Below are 20,620 nucleotides of genomic sequence, written 5' to 3'. Positions count from 1 at the left end.
CCTTGGTATCTCTAATTTTTTTGAAGAGATCTCTAGTCTTTCCCATTCTGTTGTTTTCCTCTTCCCTTGCATTGATCACTGAGGAAGACTTTCTTATCTCTCCTTGCTATTCTTTGGAACTCTGCATTCAGATTGGAATTATCTTTCCTTTTCTCCTTTGTTTTTTGCTTCTCTTCTTTTCACAGCTATTTGTAAGACCTCCTCCGACAGCCATTTTGCTTTTTTGCATTTCTTTTTCTTAGGAATGGTCTTGATCCCTGTCTCCTGTAGGATGTCAGGAACCTCCATCCATAGTTCATCAGGCACTCTGTCTATGACATCTAATCCCTTAAATCTATTTCCCACTTCCACTGTATAATCATAAGGGATTTGATTTAGGTCATACCTGAATGGTTTAGTAGTTTTCCCTACTTTTGTCAATTTAAGTCTGAATTTGGCAAGAAGGAGTTCATGATCTGAGCCACAGTCAACTCCTGGTCTTGTTTTTGCTAACTATATAGAGCTTCTCCATCTTTGGCTGCAAAGAATATAATCAATCTGATTTCAGTGTTGACCATCTGGTGATGTCCACGTGTAGGATCTTCTCTTGTGTTGTTGGAAGAGGGTGATTTTTATGATCAGTGCATTCTCTTGGCAAAAATCTATGGGCCTTTGCCCTGCTTCATTCTGTACTCCAAGACCAAATTTGCCTGTTACTTCAGGTGTTTCTTGACTTCCTACTTTTGCATTCCAGTCCTCTATAATGAAAAGGACATCTTTTTGGGGTGTTAGTTCTAGAAGGTCTTGTAGGTCTTCATAGAACCGTTCAACTTCAGATTCTTCAGCATTACTCGTTGAGGCATAGACATGGATTACCGTGATGTTGAAAGGTTTGTCTTGCAGATGAACAGAGATCATTCTGTGGTTTTTGAGATTGCATCTAAGTACTGCATTTCGGACTTTTTTGTTGACTATGATGGCTACTCCATTTCTTCTAAGGTATTCTTGCCCATCGTAGTAGATATTATTGTCCTCTGAGTTAAATTCACCCATTCCAGTCCATTTTAGTTCACTGATTTCTAAAATGTCAACTTTCACTCTTGCCATCTCCTGTTTGACCACTTCTAATTTTCCTTGATTCATGGACCTAACATTCAAGGTTCCTATGCAATATTGCTCTTTACAGCACTGGGTGTTTCTATTACCAGTCACATCCACAACTGGGTGTTGTTTTTGCTTTGGCTTCATCTCTTCATTCTTTCTGGAGTTATTTCTCCACTCTTCTCCAGTAGCATGTTGGGCATCTACCGACCTGGGGAGTTCATCTTTCAGTGTCCTATCTTTTTGCCTGTTCATACTATTCATGGGGTTCTCAAGGCAAAAGTATTGAAGTGGTTTGCCATTCCCTTCTTCAGTGGACCACATTTTGTCAGAACTCTCCACCATGACCCATCTGTCTTGGGTGGCCCTGCACGGCATGGCTCACAGTTTCATTGAGTTAGACAAGGCTGTGGTCCATGAGATCAGATTGGTTAGTTTTCTGTGATTGTGGTTTCTGTCTGCCCTCTGATGCTCTCTCAGTGCCTACCATCTTACTAGGATTTCTCTGACCTTGTACGTGGGGTATCCCCTTATGCCACACTCCTGACCTCAGACGTGGGGTATTTCCTCCCTGGGGCTCGCTGCTCCAGCGCTGCACAGCCACTGCTCAAGTCATTAATTCAAGTTGTAGAATAGATAAATAGTTAGTAAGAGAACCATGAGCCCGCACCTCACCTCAAATATTTCTATCAAGGTTTGAGGAGAGCTGAAAACCAAGTATAGAATTTTAGCATTGGTCCATGGATATAAGATATTCTCAAATCCTTAACAGAAGTAGATCAGAGGCAACACTCTTCCCACAAGAGAAAATTGTGCTTCCATATTTCCACCCCCACCAAGGGAGCCAGGATGGTGGTCTGTCTGAATCTCTGATAATAACAATATTTTACCTGTGCCTGTTCCTGCATCACCATATCTTCTCCTGTGATGAGGAAGAGGAAAATAGAGAAGGTTATCAGGTCTTACTATCACCTGACGATATTGACTTGCTCTGGACTCCAAGTTCAATGGAACAGGGCCATCGCTTTCCACCACAGTCTGGGCTTGCTCTGCCCCAGCTTAGCTTGTTTGTATTTGCTGTGATCACATTCTTCTCAGCCTTTATTAGTAAAATAATTCTCCCTCCAAGCTTAGTCCACCAGAATGTTCCATTCAGTCCTCAAGCTTCTGGCATGGTGGCAGGCACACAAAAGTCCCCACGAAATGCTTGCTGAATAGGCAGAGAATGAAATTATTCAATACGTCAGAAAGGAATAAAAGTAACTCTGCAATATGTTAGCCAATGAAAATAGCTTTTCTGATACCTCATTTTTATTTAATTTTAACTTGGATATGATTTTGAAACTTTCCTTTCTTTTTCTCAGAATGAAGTAATGAGGTAAGTAATAAATAGCCAAACTTTCTCACTTGTCATGTTATATTTGACAAATTACTTAAGCTCCCTTCACTTAAGTGTCTTAATCTCTACCAGAGGCAATAGTACTGTAACCTAATTTGACAAATGTGTGAATTAACTTGGTGATGGGAATCATTTCACAATGCATATCTATGGCAAATCATATACACTCAAATATCTTATAATTCTATTGGCCATTTACACCTCAATAAAGCTGATCAATAAATAATCACTGCAATAGAAAAAATAAAATAGTAGAATCCAACTAATAGAGTCATTGTGATAATGAAGCTAGAACTTATGAAGCACTTGGAAAAGTGCCTTCCACAAAAAATTTGTGGTTAAGCAAATATTTATTTTTTATCAAGTCACTATTTAGGCAGCATGGCACAGTGAATTAAATGAGGATCAGGCATGTGAGCTGTAGTCCTAATTCTACCACTAGATGTGTGCACGAACTGCTTGGGAACTGGGTTCCTCTGTAGAAAGGGGGTGTTGGACCAATAGTTTTGAAGGTGTTTCTGGTTCTAAAAAAAAATCTATGAAGTTCTGAACTATTTGGGTAATGGACCTCTAAGAGGTTTGGCTTTGGAAATGATTTCTAGTCATCAGCCCAGTGACATATGACAGTGAGTAATTTTCCTCTCTTTTTGATATCTTACTTTTTCTATGTATTCATGTTGTCCACCAATTTCACTTTGCTTGTTGCTGTTTTTCAGTGGCTAAGTTGTGTCTGATTTTTTGTGACCCCATGGACTATAGCCCACCAGGATCCTCTCTCCATGGAATTCTTCAGTCAAAAATACTGTTGTGGGTTGCCATTTCTTTCTCTAGGAATTCCATCCTGAAGGAAGATTAAAAACTGGTGTGACTTATACTTGAAAACTACTGATTAAAAAAGAATTTTTTTTAACTTTTTCTTCTTTTCTGGTTCATAAAAAAAAGTTAATGACTTAAAGAGCTGAACCCCCTAGAGAAAAATAGAGAAAAGTTGTCATTTTCTGAGTTCATCCTAAATTAAGACTTCTCAATATTATCTTAGTGTTTATTGTTTTGTTGGAGGCAACTTTCTAGAAACCTAGACATCCTCATAATATAAGCGCTACCTTTAAAATAGCCCTCAAACAAAATATAACATGTTTAGTCAATTTGATACTTTAGATTTCTGATGTACATCTCCTCATTGATTTAGAAATTCCAAAAATGAATTTTGAGGCTCAACTACTGGCATGACATTCCCATCTATTTAAGATGATTAATATCTTGGTTCCAATATTAGAACTTCCATTTATATATTTTAAAAATTCCATTCCACTTTTATTACTCTGAATATACTTTATTTAAAAAAATGACATATTATGTCTAGTTGTGCACACAGTGTTACATGCTGAAAGGTGTATGCGTTAGGAATGCAATCAAAACAGTTTGGTAATTACTTCTTTGGATAAAATAGCATGTAAGTTTGGGCTACAATTTTGGTCCCATATTCTGACACTGATAAATTTATTAAGTACCCACTGTATGTCAGTCTCCATGCTAAGTACTAGCTGTTCATATGTTTTTGTCTCAAAATTATGTTTTTCACCCTGAAAGTATTTAATAGTGAGTCCACATGGCACATTGTTGGGAAAGACCAAACATATGGCCATATGATAGAGTTTATCCATGTCAGATCAGCCTCTCTTCACTTGAGTATCTTTGATCTTCTTACCTCCACTCTTCATTGCAAACACATGTATGCTTGGCAAACTGATAAATGTGAGATAATCAAATACAAGAGTTATGTCTGAAAACAAATGACAAGGGACTCTCTCATAGGATCAGTAGAAGTTTCATGCCCAGTAGGTTTGGTACTTTGTGGTTGGCTGAAACCTGGGAGAGGGGAGACTAGAGGAGACCCAATAAGGAATTGCCTAGAATCAGAAAAAATGGACTAAATTTTGGAGGGAAGATTGGGGAGGCTTACGGTTCCAGATGTTTAGCAGCTCTCCAGAGATGGTATAATTTGTTATTGCGAAGTCTTAGAGGTCAACAGTGAAGAAGTTTAAGTTTATGGCTTCATAGGGCTTCCCTGGTGGCCCAGACGGTAAAAAAACTTCTCTGCCAATACAGGAGACCCTGTTTCAATCCCTGGCTTGGAAAGATCTCCTGGAGAAGGGGATGGCAACCCACTCCAGTATTGCCTGGAGAATTCCATGGACAGAGGAATTTGGCAGGCTGCAGTCCATGGGGGTCACAAAGAGATAGACACGACTGAGCAACTTTCACTTTCACTTTTCAGGGCTTCAGGTTAATTTTATAATGCTTATATAGGGAAGAATGTGTGTGGCTGTTACCCAAGAGAGCATCTGGGATGCTGAACTTATGTACTTAAATCTTTTTGGGTTTTTTTTCGTTTTTTTTAAAATTAGGTTATAATTGCCTTATAATATTGCATTAGTATCTTCTGTGCAATGAAGTGAATCAGCTATATATATATAATCATATGGCCTCTCCCTCTTGAACACCCCTTCCACTCCCCCTAGTCCATCCCTCTAGGACATCACAGAGCACTGAGCTGAGCTCCTTGTGCTTTATAGCATGTTCCCACTGGCTATCTATTTTTCACACAGTTGTGCATATATGTCAATTGCATTCTCCCATTTTGTCTCAACCTCCCCTTCTCCTAATGTGTCCACATATCCATTCTCTATGTCTGCATCTCTTTGATATGCGTCCATTTTTGGGAAGCTTGTATCCCACTGGAAACCTGTTTCTCAAAGACTGCTGATAATATTAACAGGTGCAGTCTTGAATCTGGAATTTCAACCATCTTAAACATTCACAAAAATGTTGATGGAATTTGTAGGAAATTTTAGGAAGAAGGACAGAGGGAGGCTAATGAATAGCTTACTTGATTTTGCAAATGCTTGTCATCACAGGCGTAATGATTAATTTACCAATGTGTTTTAGACCAGTATCAAGTAAGAAATTTTAAAAGTACTTTACAAGTAGTTATTGGAAAAAGCATAGATAATTGGGTCTGGATTATGACGCTATTCATAGTAAGATGCAAAGACAATCATACGCTTTAATTTTGGGGTCTTAGTACTGGCACTCCAAAAGGACAAATCATTTAAGTGCAGGAAAAAAGAGAAAGCAAGCCTGGCAAGAAGTTTACTGCCTCCCCCTTTAATCAGTCCAACAGAGTCAGGTCCGGGCATCCCAATCTGTCAGGGGCCTTTGAAGTCTCAATCATCAGTGAGTTGTGAATCTGTGACTCTGGAACTTGCTACTTTGCAAGCTTGTCTATTGAACCTGACTTTCTGTTGATGTTCAGTAATTACAGAGATGAAAAGGGACCATTAACAACAAGTGATGGGACTCCCTTGACAGTCCAGTGGGTAAGACTTCACCTTCCAGTCCATGGGGTATGGGTTCAATCCCTCGTTGAGAAGCTAAGATCCCATATGCCTTTCAGCCAAAAAATAAAACAGAAAACAGAAACAGTACTGTAACAAATTCAATAAAGATTTAAAAAATGATCCACATCAAAAAACAAAATAAAATAAAAAAGAATCTTAAATATAGAAATGAGTGATACAACAATGCAGACTCCCCTGGAAAACCTATGCGGTTCTGCCCCACACACACAAAAAAAGGGCTTTCTTTTTATTTTAATTAATTAATTTATTTTAATTGGATGATAATTACTTTACAATATTGTGATGGTTTTTTACACACATCAATATGAATCAGCCATGGTCCTAAATGTGTCCCCTCTGTCCTGAATCACCTTCCCACATCCCTCCCCACCCAATCCCTCCAGATTGTCACAGAGCACCAGCTTTGGGTGCCCTGAGCCATACATTAGACTTTCACTGGTTGTCTATTTTACATATGGTAATGTATATGTTTCAATGTTATTCTCTCAAATTATCCCACCCTCTCCTTCTCCCACTGAGTCCAAAAGTCTGTTCTTTAATTTTGTGTCTCTTTTGTCCCCCTACAAGTAGGATTGTCAGAACCATCTTTCTAGGTTCCATATATATGCATTAATATAGAATATTTGTCTTTCTCTTTCTGACTTACTTCACTCTGCATATATAATAGGCTCTAAGTTCATCTACCTCATTAGAACTGACTCAAATGCGTTCCTTTTATAGCTGAGTCATATATTCCATTGTGTATATGTACCGCATCTTCCTTATCCCTTCATCTGGTGATGGACATCTGGGTAAAAATGGGCTTTAGAAATGCAAAGTAGAGCAATTTTGGCGGGGTAGAACCTGACTTAAATACACAGATCCAAAAATAAAGTGAGGGGAAGTCAGTACTGTACTTGAGATTAGAACTGGCCGGAAGGAAGTAGGACAGCAAGTCCAGTAGCCTGGCTGAGGTAGCACACCCCAACCCACCCAGTATCCCTGACAAGTCATGAAGAAAGGCTTGGACAGAAGGACCTGTCAAGGCAAGCAGCCTGGTGTTCAATCAGGGTTAACTCTGTGTAATCTATCAGGGGCTTCTCCCAATTTTCACCTTCTTGGTGTCTCTATAATCTCCAGGGAATGGCAATTGCAGGTATTTTCCATTGATCAATCAATCAATCAATGAATCCCTGCCCTTTGGAGCTTTCATTTAGTGAGGTGTCAAAGAAGCTGACAACATATTCACAGCATTTCAGGAGTCAGAATAAATAGGAATTAGAGTAATTCTCTAGCAGTTTAGTGGTTGGGACTCCACTTCCACTGCTAGGGACCCGGGTTCAATCACTGGTTGGGATACTAAGATCTCACAAGCCCATGGCAAGACCAATTGCTTTTTTTTTTTTTTAAGAATAAATATGAGTCATAGATGAGAGTGAACAACAGAATCCAGGCCACTCCACTCAGTCCTGACAGTATATCTCTATGATGTGGCCATAACAGTTGATTCAGGGCTACCTCTCTTGTGAGGAAGAGCAGATGTAGATGGAGAAATGGAATCAGGCAAATTGGATTTAAATTCTAACTCTACCATCTATTAGCTGTATAACCTTCTTCAAAAGTTTAAACTCTCTTTGCTTCAGATTTTTTATCTGTAAAATGTAGATCAGAGTATCCATCTCACCTGTTTGTGGTGCAGATTAAGTAAGAAACAAGCTTTATTTTCTTGTGACAGACTTTATTTTTTTGGGCTCCGATATCACTGCAGATGCTGACTGCAGCCATGAAACTAAAAGACGTTTGCTCATTGGAAGAAAAGCTATGACCAACCTAGACAGCATGTTAAAAAGCAGAGACTATTTTGCCAACAGAAGTCCATCTAGTCAAAGCTATAGTTTTTCCAGTAGTCATGTATGGATGTGAGAGTTGGACTATAAAGAAAGCCTAGCACCAAAGAATTGATGTTTTTGAACTGTGGTGTTGAAAAAGACTTTTGAGAGTCCTTTGGACTGCAAGGAGGTCCAACCAGTCCATCCTAAAGGAAACCAGTCCTGAATATTCATTGGAAGGACTGATGCTGAAGCTGAAGCTCCAATACTTTGGCTGCCTGATGTGAAGAGCCAACTCATTAGAAAAGACCCTGATGCTGGGAAAGATTGAAGGCAGGAGAAGGGGATGACGAAGGACAATATAGTTGGATGGCATCACCAACTCAAAGGACTTGAGTGTGAGCAAGCTCCAGGAGATGGTGATGGACAGGGAAGTCTGGCATGCTGCAGTCGGACACGACTGAGTGACTGAACAGTAATAGCAACATACAAATTCCTCTACAAGAGTCCAACTTAAAAATTCAATGCTATATTTTTCTTCCTTTATTTTTGACAAACATGGTTGTGTCATTTATGGCAATTATGTAACCTTTTCTTACACTTTTGGGGCTGATAGTATAAACAGTGCCATTATTTTTTTATATTTGAGTTAAACTGATATAGGGAGTAACTGGGTGAATTTTTTTATCCTACTCAATTTGGATACCCTCTCATTAGCAACCTTCTGTAAAAATCTTTATTAATTTAATCTGGATCTTCTTTCCATCTTGCTCAACCATTTGAGGTTTCTGCCATTGGCAATCTTTCTATACTTTCTATTCATGTTAATCCAAGTGGTTCTCAGTGCAATGGTTAGAAAAAACAATGGCAAAAGAAGTGTATGTGTGAGGAAGAAGAAGGCAGTGGATGTCTGAGGTTAATAAATATGTCCTCGAATCTTTGTGGGCCAGGAGGGAGCTCTGGGCCAGAAGAACCTCTGTGGATTAAGAGTTAAAGCTCAAGGTGAGTAAACGAGCAACTTCATGAAGTTGCCAGGACCATCCAGGAAAGTAATGTCTCCAGAACCCTGAGCATTTTGCTTGGCACATAGTAGGTACTTGATTTTCCTTCCTTTATTCCTGGCAATATCATAAAACAAACCTCAGTTTTCATTAGCTTATATGAGTAGGTGAGACGACTTTGAATATGCATTATTCTATACCAGGGTGGGCAAATCATGTCACTTCATATGAAAATGAGGAATTTAAGGGATGGAAGAGCTCTGTTCTGGAGTAACACTGGTATCCTGCGGCTAGAAAGACGTATTTTTTGTAACTGCCTGGAGCTTGTCCCTCAGCTAGATACATCCTGTTTATGGTGACTTTCTCTAAAGCCATGATTAATGTGGGCTTTTAAAAATTGTTTTTCTTTGTGTTATGTAAATAAGGTTTCTTTCCAGTATGGCTGAATGCTGGTTTTAATTAAATTTAGGAAGAAAGGGGAGGGGAGGTTGGGGAGCCTGACCAAGCTGAAGAGCATCAGTGGAAATCACATTTATGTTTGGAGCATGGCATTTGGAAATAGAATAAATAATACGAAAGAGAGCACTTCTTCAAATGGGAAGGTAATGAACATGCTTAATATTGTTCTCATTTTGGTTTAGGCCAGGATTCTTGCTTTGAAAAGGAGAGTTTTCCTGTTTTAATTACTAACTCTACCTATTTTACACATCCCATGCCACGAACCACCTTCCTTTTTGTTTTATCTTCCTCCAGAAGAGAGTCACTATTTTATGAAAGTGAATTTTGCTATTCATTGAATAGTATGCTTGTTTGTGTTACTTTGGCCATAATGTAATTGAAATTTGGATTGAGGCTAATCTATACTGGACCAAAGTTAATTATGATGCAGAGAGGATATTATATTACTTTTGGCTAAAATTTACCTTTACTCAGCATGCTCTTTTCTTACAAGAAATACAAATCAGTGGTGTAAACATATTTGCTTAGGAAAAAAATTATTTTCAAGCACTTGAATAACATACATTTATTTATAATAGTTATGTTAATTAGAAACTAGTCTCATCTATTTCTGAGAGCACATTTTTAAGAGTCCCAGTCAGTAAGAGGATGAATGGATATGCGCTGAGACAAATTTAAATTATTGTGGGTATTTGGGAGTTGCAAAACAGTATTTCTTCAAAAATATTTCCTTATCTAGATTTTTTTCATGGTTTTGGCCTGACCTTCCCCTCTGCTAGTTCAAATAAGTAAAAGTAGTCTGCATCCCTAAATCATTCTTGAAAGTTCTGCCTCCCAACTTCCAATCAATGGTGTCTCCCTGGCAGTTTATGTCCTTGTAGACTGCTCTTCATCAGAGGCAGTGAGCAAGCTCGCTAAGTCTGATTGGCTCCGTCTCCGAAATATGATTAGGGTGAAACATGCTCATTGTTTAATGGAAAGGAAAATTCTAAATTTAAGGCAGTCATGCTTCTTGTGGGGAGGTCAAAGAGTGAGTAGATTATGGGTTGAGGGGATAAAGAAGGGAGAAGAAAGATTTATGTGCTCTGTGGTATTTGAAACCAGCTTACAATTGGCCCCCAGATTCAGAGATTTTACATATTGTGTTGTTGGAGAACATGGATTCAAAATTTTAGAGTAACCCTCAAAGGTGCCTCTTATGAGCTTCCCTGATCGATATACTCCTTGATTAATCTTAAAAAGAAAAGAAAAAAAATATTGAGAAGTGTCTCTTTTCTTGAAATAAAGAACCATTTGGCTGGCAGCCATTGGGTAAGTGCTTGAAGGTACTAATTCAATGACTTACAAAGCTTTGTGAATTTGGGTAATTCCTTAACTTCCCTTTGCCCCATCATTATAAAGACGACATCATAGGAAGAAATTAGTTCATATACAGTCAGTGAAAAGAATTCAACACTATATTTTTGTTTGAAGAGGAGGATCAGAGGAGGTAAATGATTTAAGTCGCAAGAATGATCCCATCTGCCTTTCTACTTAATGAATTTCCCAGGTAAACGTGAAATGGAAGGTATGAACTGATTCTTCCTTCACTGAGTCTTAATTCCCAAGGTCCTCTTATGAAATGAGCATCTCAACAAACCTAGCATTTGCACTGTTTTAAGAAGCAGTATGTTATTTTGTACAGAAAGATCCTAATATATAGGTTGCCTCTTCCTCTGAGACTCAGTCAAACACTGAAGGAGGTAAGACTGGTTGGTCACATTCATTGAGAGATGGTATTCCTGTTGTTAATTCCTGTCACTAATTCCTGTCACCATCCTTTCTTCCTCAGGTATTTGCAGTGAGAATGTAGACAAGTTTTTTTTTTTTTTTTGCCTCATATGTTAACTTTAGAATTTAACTTCATTTAAAAAAAAATTTATTTTTAATTGAAGGATAATTGCTTTATAATATTGTGTTGGTTTCTGCCATATATCAACATGAGTCAGCCATAGATATACATATATGCCCTCCCTCTTGAACCTTGCTTCCACCTTCAACCCCATCCCACCCCTCTAGGTTATCACAGAGCCCTGATTTGAGTTTCCTGAGTCACACAGAAAATTCCCACTTTTTTATGGCTGTTCTTAAAAGGTGGCTATGTTCTTGAGGCAGAAAATAGAAGAGTGGTAACTAGAGGCTAGCGGGAGAGAGACATGGGAGTTTAATAGGCACATAATTTCTGTTTGAAATGATGAAAATGTTTTGAAAACAAACTGTGGTGATGGTTGCATGACATTATAAATGTGCTTAATGCAACTAAATTGTATACTTACAAACAAAATGGTAACTTTTATGTCATCTGTATTTTAACAACAAAAAGAGGTAGTTTGGCAGTTTCCATGAGAAAATATGCACATCAGACAGTTAAGATAAAGTCATGAATGGCTAATACAAGTAACTATGATGCTTAGAGGGATTTTTGGCTACTGTCCGCATATCAGACGTCTTTATCTGATTTTATGTCTTTTGACTTTATCTAATTAATATACAGGCTGAGAGGGGATATGATGGTTCTCTTGACCCATGGGTACATTTCAGAGCATAAGTCACAGAACTCCCCTCTGGATCCCATCATTGTCCCTGCTCTTCGTATTGCCCAGCTCTCCTTTGTTCCTGTGTGTGTCCAGTCCAGCCCAGGCATGGTTTTGGGTTATTTGATTCCATTTGTGTCTCTGTAATCACCATCTAGACTTGTCTGCTTTTCTTTAAGTTTTCTCCTTTATTCTCTTCGAAATCATTTCGTGTTCTTCCTGTTCCCTCTATGATGAGCTCCAGTCCTCAGTTCCTGGGACCCTCACTGGTGATCTACCCTCAGTTTCTTCCGCTTTTCAAGGGTATCAGACACAGTTCACCTAACAGGAAGCCAGGGGGCTCAGGATTTGTCTCCTAAAAACATTCAAAGCTGATGTTCTCACTGGGGCACAGTGCTTGTGTGTGGTTGGGAAAAGTAACAGAACTGAAATTGAGGGCCTGCTGCAGACTGTCACCTGGAAGAAAAAGCCAGCAGTTGGAGAAAACGGGAACAGAGCCAAGATTAGAGTCAGACAGTGGAATAAGGGTGGTAGAAGAGATTGAAAACACAGACAAATCCGGTGGTCAGGGAGAGAAACACCATTCAGCATAGACTACTCTGAGCTGAGACCCAGAGGCTAATTACTTCACTGGATATAGCCACTGGCTTAAAGTTCCAGATCAGTTTTTTCCTCATCTGGTCTTCCTCCCACTTGAAATGCCTGCAGCTGAGTCTGGAATAGGACTTGCCATTATAGTGTGACATGTCTCAGGGATAAGGCAACTCATCTGCCTCATTTGCAGAAGAGGCATGGCCCAAAGGAGGAGGATGCTCTGCTCCAGCTCACTTAGCTACTCAGTGCTGAGGTCTAGCCTTGAACTCAAATCTCATTATTTTCAATAATCTCACTGTACTTTTCAGCCTCCCTAGGATGAGGGCCATGATGGTGGAGTTGTATAGAACCATACTGAATATAGCACCATATGCATTGCAGTAGGTAATAAATGCTTCTTGATGGTAGTGGTGGTGAAGATGATGGTGATTATGGTCATAGAGAAAACTCCATTTAGGTGAAATTAAATGATATTGCATGGGTGAGAGTGGAAAATTCCATGCTATTTAATGGCTGACATGTAAGATGAATTTGGTAATGAAGCTGGGGGACTTATCAGGCCAGAAAACTGCATTCTCTCATTAGACAGCCCTTAATGACCCACTTATTACTAATATAAAGGAAAAGATATACATATAAACACATGTTACTGAATGTTTGACTGCAAGAAATGAAACTAGTACACCGGCTTGAGGGGTTAGGAACAGACGCTGCTTCTGTTTGAATGATCAGATTTGCTGCTTTCCAGATGGAAAATGACAACTGAAGTAAAAGGGTAAAGGATGATTTGACTATACTTATAAAAAAGACAGGGGAGAATAATGTAAGGGAAGCAGGTGGAACTGGCTACCTCTAAGGATCGCTGCAGGGGACTAGAAGAGGGAATAGATTTATTTAGAAGTCTGACTTATGCCTTCTTTTGAGATGTGTACTAAAAGTATTCAACTCCTCACTCACATGACATTCATCTCTCTGATAAACTGAGTTATCTAAGATACAGCTGACAGTCATCAGGGAGGCCAACATGGAGGCTGCATCTATTCATAAAACCTCATGCATTTCACCCATAAGGGTTCTTCTTAAGTCCCTGCTCAGAATGTATTGAATATCCAATCTTAGAGAGTTACTTGGTTTCCTAGCCTATAGAAAATGATAAGCAGCACAGCTCAAAATAAGGAAAAGGTGTTTACTGAAAGGCCTTTTGTTTATAACCAGGGCAAGTGATGCCTGGAAATCTGAAAGTAAGGAAAAAGAAAGAAAACCATGAAACAAAAAATAAAGATACTTAGCCTGAAATAGACCATAGTGATGTGTTACCTTTTAGAGTAGGAAGGCTTCCACATATCACTATAGCCCTTGAGGTAATTTTTGATTTATAACATAACCAAAGAAGCTTTATCTCAGTTATGTGATTTGAAAATTTAGACAAGTAGATTAGATGATTTCCAAGGTCTCTTCATCGAAGAAAAAAAAGAGGAAAAAAAATTAAATAGAGGAAGATAGATTTAATTTTATAAGAAAGAAAACACATTCAATTAACTCTAGTTTTAAAAAGCTATTTTGGCCAAAAACAAGACAATGAGATTACAATAAAAAAAATCTTCTTTGTATTAAACATTTATAGGTATAGTAAGCCAAATATAGACATCAAAAATAATTATGGTACTTCATTTATATTCTGGCATAACAACAGAGATTCAGTTTAGGAAGGTGAAAAATTTGGGAGATGGATGATGGTGAGAGTTGAAGAACAATGTAAATATACTTAGTGCCACTGAACTGTACAGTTAAATATGTTTAAAATTTTTTTGATGCTATCTTCATAGCAAATATCATACTCAGAAATGATAGGGAAAAGGGGAGATTTTTCCTTCAAATAACTTTGGCACTTGATACATTTATCACAGTTATCTGGAAAACTGTTTTCCTGGGAAATCTGTATTCCATGCTGCTGCCCCAGGAATGTCTTGGTTTGGTGTTGCCAGGGGTGGGGTACTGCCTCAATCATGTATTATTAGTCAATGGTCTGAGGCAAGGGGCTCCCCATTGCTAACTCCAGTTTCTTGATTTGTAAAGTGGGAATTGTAACATTGCAACATAGTGATGTTCTAAGCATTAGTGGATTGATTTGATGTGTGTCTAATGCTTAGTTCCATGCCTGGAATATAGGAAATTGGTGTCCATACTATAAAAAAAACTCTGAATACTCATCAGAAGGACTGATGCCAAAGTTGAAACTCCAATATTTTGGTCACCTGATGCGAAGAACTGACTCACTGGAAAAGACCTGATGCTGGGAAAGAGTCAAGACAGAAGGAGAAGAGGGTGACAGAAGATGAGATGGTTGGGTGGCATCACTGATTCAATGGACATGAACTTGGGCAAACTCTGGGTGATAGTGAGGGACAGAGAGGTGTTGAATGCTGCAGTCCATGGAGTCACAAAGAGTCAGGCATGACTTGACAGCTGAAAAACAACAACAACAACAACAACAACAACAATATAAACAAAACCCTATTTTCCCCTTCTAAATGTATACTGTGCCAATGCAAGGGATAAAGTTGTAGGTCAGGAGAACTCACAACATTTGAAGTGGCTATAATGGAAATACAGATGGAAATAAAGATGAAACAAAGAGTAAGTCTCACCCTTACATCAAGACACTGCCACCAGCATAGATAGGTTGGGACTTCATCCTGATTCCTTGCTGTCCTTCCCACTCTAAGTAGTATATGTATTGGAGTAACCCACTGCAGTTTGCATGACAATTTTGCAAATAGTAATTCATTTGACCTTCAAAATTAATTTTTGAGTATAGTGTTTATCTGTCCCATTTCACAGATGAAGAATGAGGGGATTCAATAACTTGTGTACATTGAACCAGACCTTTAAGATAAATGAACTTGAGTCTTATGTTCCAGCTCCATTGGTCTCTGTTTGTACAGGCCCATAGACCTGATTGATGACTTACAATAGGGTTAATGATTTAGGGAAGAACTGATTTGGGAGTAAGTGAGCTTGTTGTGTTTCTGAGAATACATGAAACAGCATACAAGGGGCTTCCCGGATAGCTCAGCAGTAAAGAATCTGCTTGCAATGCAGGAGATGCAGGAGATACCTGTTTGATCCCTGGATTGGGAAGATCCCCTGGAGAAGGAAATGGCAACCTACTCCAGTATTCTTGCCTGGAGAATCCCTCGGATATGTGAGCCTGACAAGCTATAGTCCACAGGGTCACAAAGAGTCAGACAAGACTGAGCACATATGCATTCATACAGAATTGAATGCAAATTTTAAAATGTCAGATAAAAAATTGGATCAAAGCTTTATTTTGTCCAAGAAACTATTTATACATCTTTATGGTACAAATAAAATTTGAGAGAATGTTTTAAGTCATCAAAGAAAATTCTCTTTTCAAGCATTCTTATATCTGTTTGAAACCTAATTTTTATATAAAATTCCAACTATCAATTATAAACCAGCCTAATCTGGGCCAAAAGAAGTCTACAGAGATCTATCCTGGAAAAGAGTTTCAATGAGAGGAATACACTGACTTGGTTGACATGGATTTGATATAATGAAATAACTTTTATTTTTATACAATTTTAAAGGTTACTTTCCATTTACAGTCATTATAAAATATTGGCTACATTCCCTGTGTTGTACAGTACACCCTTAAGCCTATCTTTCTAAAATGACATCTTTTATTAAAAATAATACAACTTTTTCTCTTTGTATGTTTCCCAGTAAATCAAATAATCCCTTCTCTCAATTAAAAAGGCAGGAAAGAGGAAAGGAAGAGGGGAAAATAATATTTACTGAGCATCTATACAGAAACATAGGCTCTTGAATAGACATACTTACATGTGATCTCATTTAATCCTAAAAGTAACCCTTTGTATTAAGTACACTTTATAGCCACTTCCCTGATGGCTCAGACAGTAAGGAGTCTACCTGCAATTCAGGAGACCTGGGTTTAATCCTTGAGTCGGGAAGATTCCCTGGAGAAGGAAATGGCAACCCACTTAAGTATTCTTGCCTGGAAAATCCCATGGATGGAAGAGCCTGGTGGCTACAGTCCATGGGGTCACAAAGAGTCAGACATGACTGAGTGACTTCACTCTTACTTTCACACTTTACAGTATTCTCCTCATTCAAAAGAATGAGTTTCCAGGAATTTCTACAATAAATATTCTCAAAAGTATTGGTTATAGTATGCAAAGGGTTAGAATCAGGTCACAAACTTCCCAAAGACATGTTTTCCTTGGCCTGCACTATTGTTTCTAAAAAAGTTGAGCCAATTTCCAGCTTAAAGAAAATCAAGCTCTGGCAACATGGGGCCTTCATTTAGAATGGCAACAAGTGGCTGGCATGGAGAAGCGATCGTCCTTTGGACAGTCTGTGACATTAATTTGCCATAGTCACTTTCTGGCTTGCTTTGCTTGGTAATATTTCTTCCCAGGTCCCTATGGGCATTTGAGTGGGGACTCCTACAATGATGAGTATGGATTGTTAGCTAGAACTTTAGTATATTTATTTGTTGAGAAGGAGGATACAGATATCAGTTTTCAGAAGAAAGCAGAATTGAGCAGGGAGCAGTTGTCTGGTGTATCTTGTATTGTTTATCTTCTATTGTCCAGGATAGATCTCTATTTTCAAATTAGGGGACCTCCTTGCTTCTGCATGTGATCCTATTCCATAAAACTCTGGAGAACAAGTCACTGGTCCTAATCCAGTCAAGGATGTACTTATCTTCTTTTCTACCATTTCCTAGGGGCCTCCACTGTACCTTTGACTTCTTAAATTAGATTTACTGGGGTTTATAATCCTTTAAGATACCATTCCAGGTGGCACTAGTGGTAAAGAACCTGCCTGCCAAAGCAGGAGACCCAAGAGGCTTGAGTATGATCCCTGGGTCAGGAAGGTCACCTGGAGAAGGGCATGGCAACCCACTCCAGTATTCATGTCTGGAGAATCCCATGGACAGAGGAGCCTGGTGGGCTACAGTCTAAGGACCTCAAAGAGTTGGACACGACTGAGCTCCTAACACCTTACTTTTTACAATCCTTCAAGCCTTTTCAAATGCATATCGTAAAATTCTCACATTTCCCCCAGTGAGTGGCTTTTTCCCTAGCTTTATTGATGAAGAAATTGGTACCCAAGTGCTTTAGGGATCTTGCATAAGATCACAGAACTACAAAAGGAAGATAGCAATGTGGAACCACATGTTTTGATTTCCTAGGTGCTGCTTCTGTGATGTGGATTTTTCCATCTGCACAGATATAAGAGAGAAATTGTTAGTACTGTTTTGGGTGATCTTTCTCACAGTGTCTATTAACTGTTCACACTCTGAATATATCATTTTCTCATTCATTAATTCATTTATTCATTCCATTAACTGATGTTTATTGAAATCTCTTTTATGCCAGCAATAGTGTTAGATTTAGTGATATAAGAACAATCAGAAACTCATTTGAATGCTTCCTTCAAAGAAGTAAGTAAAAGAGGCTAACATCACTCAATACAACAATAGATATTTCATTTTTATGACTGTTGTAAGGATTAGGAAGGAGAGTTATGTCAAATGTTCAAAATCTATGACAGAAATATTTTATCCCATCTGTGGAAGTCAAAGAAGACGTCCTCTAAATAAGGAAAATTCATCAAAAAATTGAAAGGATATGAAGGAAAGAGCATTGAAGGTGGAGTTAGCTTGTGCAAAGGCCCTGTGGCAGTAGAGAGCACTCCATCTAAGCGACTGAGGGAAAACAAGAGTAATAAGATCGTACGAGACAGGCTGGGGTGGAGACCCCCGACCAGAACAATGTTAAAATTGTGATCATCATTATGGATGAACTCTTTTCAAGTGCCAATTTATGATTAAAACCAAAGAACAGACATCTAATACTTAAATAGAGGGACAGTAAGTTCAGTTCAGTTGCTCAGTCATGTCTGACTCTTTGAGACCCCATGGACTGTAGCACAACAGGCCTTGCTGTCCATCACCAACTTCCGATGAAGCTTGCTCAAACTCATGTCCATTGAGTCAGTGATGCCATCCAATCAGAGGAACAGTACCTTCTGATTTTCATTTTTAAGATATTGTTTTATTGCAGTAGGGAGAGTCAAGCAGATATAAATAAGAATGGATGTGAGACAGCAAGTGGGAGCTATGGCAGTCATCATGGTGGAAGAGAGAGAATAGATGTAAGAGGTTGTTAGAAGGTGAAATCATAGTATAGGTGGTAGGCTGGGTAAAGGAGTTGAGTTGGTGGAGGTAGACAGGATGCCCCCCTTTTTTTTAGAGGTGGAGGTTGGTGGATCATTCACTGAACTCAAATCTTCTGAGAACTTTGGGCAGAAGGATGCATCATATGATTAATCTTTTACATTTTGAGATCGACATGCTTTTGAGATAACAGAGAAGTCATCAAACAGCATTTACAAATCTTGCCATCTAAAGGAATAATTAGAATGAAAATCTGTGAAGATTGCCTGGTAGAAATTTGTATTTACCTTCTCATGATATATATATGTTCAGTTTTATTACTTGCTCAGTTCAGTCCAGTCACTCAGTCGTGTCCGACTCTTTGCGACCCCATGAATCGCAGCACGCCAGGCCTCCCTGTCCATCACCAACTCCCAGAGTTTACTCAAACTCATGTCCATCGAGTCAGTGGTGCCATCCAGCCATCTCATCCTCTGTCATCCCCTTCTCCTCCTGCCCTCAAGCCCTCCCAGCATCAGGGTCTTTTCCAATGAGTCAACTCTTCACATGAGGTGGGCAAAGTACTGGAGCTTCAGCTTCAGCATCAGTCCTTCCAGTGAACACCCAGGACTGATCTCCTTTAGGATGGACTGGTTGGATCTCCTTGCAGTCCAAAGGATGCTCAAGAGTCTTCTCCAACACCACAGTTCAAAAGCATCAATTCTTCGGCGCTCAGCTTTCCTCACAGTCCAACTCTCAGATCTACACATGACCACTGGAAAAACCATAACCTTGATCAGAACTTTGTTGGCAAAGTAATGTCTCTGCTTTTTAATATGCTGTCTAGGTTGGTCATAACTTTCCTTCCAAGGAGTAAGTGTCTTTTAATTTCATTACTTTATTACTTGTTAAGTGGGGATAAAATATTCCTTATAACTCAAAAAAAAAGTCAATAATTGATTAAGCCAAATCCATGGGGGTAGAAACCAAGGCTTTTCATCGTGAAAACTTTGAATATAGTGCAAAAAAAAATTATTTTTTGCCTGTGAACAAAACTGCATTTTAAGTGACCATTAATGTATCCTAACATACACTTAATATTAGGGAAAAAGCATGACATCCACCCAAAGCATGATGCAAGTCCTTTTGGCTGTTAAGGCTGAGAAATGGCATGAAAGTTTTCAAATCTGCATTGAATGGAAGGGGCTTGTTGCTTGCTTGTTTATTGAGTGTCTTTCTCACTTTATGCCCCCTCTTTGCCTGAAGCTACCATCAGGAATGAGATGTTTCAGTTGCTGTTTTCTGGTGAAGTATGTAAAAATAAATGTGAGCTAAATGCACATTTATGGGATGTTTAGAAGAGAATCACTGCAACTCTGCATCTGATTTTACTTTATTTCTTCATTGCTTTCCCTTCCTGTGTTTTTGTCTACTGCCTCTGCTGCCACCATAGGTAACTCTACTCTATGTAACTGTAAAAGCTTGTGTTCTCCAAGAGTCAATTAGATAACACACACACACATAAACAGACAAACCACTACCACTCGGAGTCACAGATATTATATTCAACTCTTCCACAAACTATGATGCCTGAAAAAGTTACTTGATCATTCAATTTCATCATAAATTGCAAAGAAAGTTGGTTTAGGTATCCCCTAGAATCACATATCTCAGGATGAGACATTTAGACCAATCACCCCATCAATGTCAATGTATTTGGCAGTGTAAGGCTGGGATGAGGTGATCCACACTCACAGAAAAATGTGTGACAGATAACAGGTCCTCAGAAAATATTGAATAAATGGGTGAATGAGTAACAAGTAATGGTTGGTCTCTTTTGAAGCTCTCCTGGGTCAAGCAGCTCATTTCATGTTCCTTTTTTTGTCATTCTATTTTAAGACTCTACTTGTATAACTTCTTTTCTAATGAAAGCTTATACACGTTACTTGTCAATACATGTTTGTTGAATTGCTTTTTAGAATATATCTGAAATCTTCTTCTAGAATTTCTACCAGTTAGTCTTATTCCATCCCTGTGATCGTCTAGAACAAGTTTAGTCTCCTCTTCACACCTCTG

The 20,620-nt window shown here is 38.7% G+C and overlaps 1 long non-coding RNA gene across 1 annotated transcript; it reads left to right on the top strand.

Moving 5' to 3' along the window:
- Window positions 1–6,533: 6,533 nt before the first annotated feature.
- On the top strand, window positions 6,534–18,967 carry LOC122703033. Its single transcript, XR_006343399.1, has 3 exons — window positions 6,534–6,692; window positions 18,551–18,553; window positions 18,956–18,967. It is a non-coding gene; the product is annotated as an uncharacterized LOC122703033 (long non-coding RNA).
- Window positions 18,968–20,620: the final 1,653 nt, after the last annotated feature.

Source organism: Cervus elaphus, chromosome 11 (assembly GCF_910594005.1).
Source record: "Cervus elaphus chromosome 11, mCerEla1.1, whole genome shotgun sequence".
NCBI classification, from domain to species: domain Eukaryota; kingdom Metazoa; phylum Chordata; class Mammalia; order Artiodactyla; family Cervidae; genus Cervus; species Cervus elaphus.
Note: the sequence above shows the minus strand (reverse complement) of the source record. Positions and strands in the feature narration are given on the sequence as shown.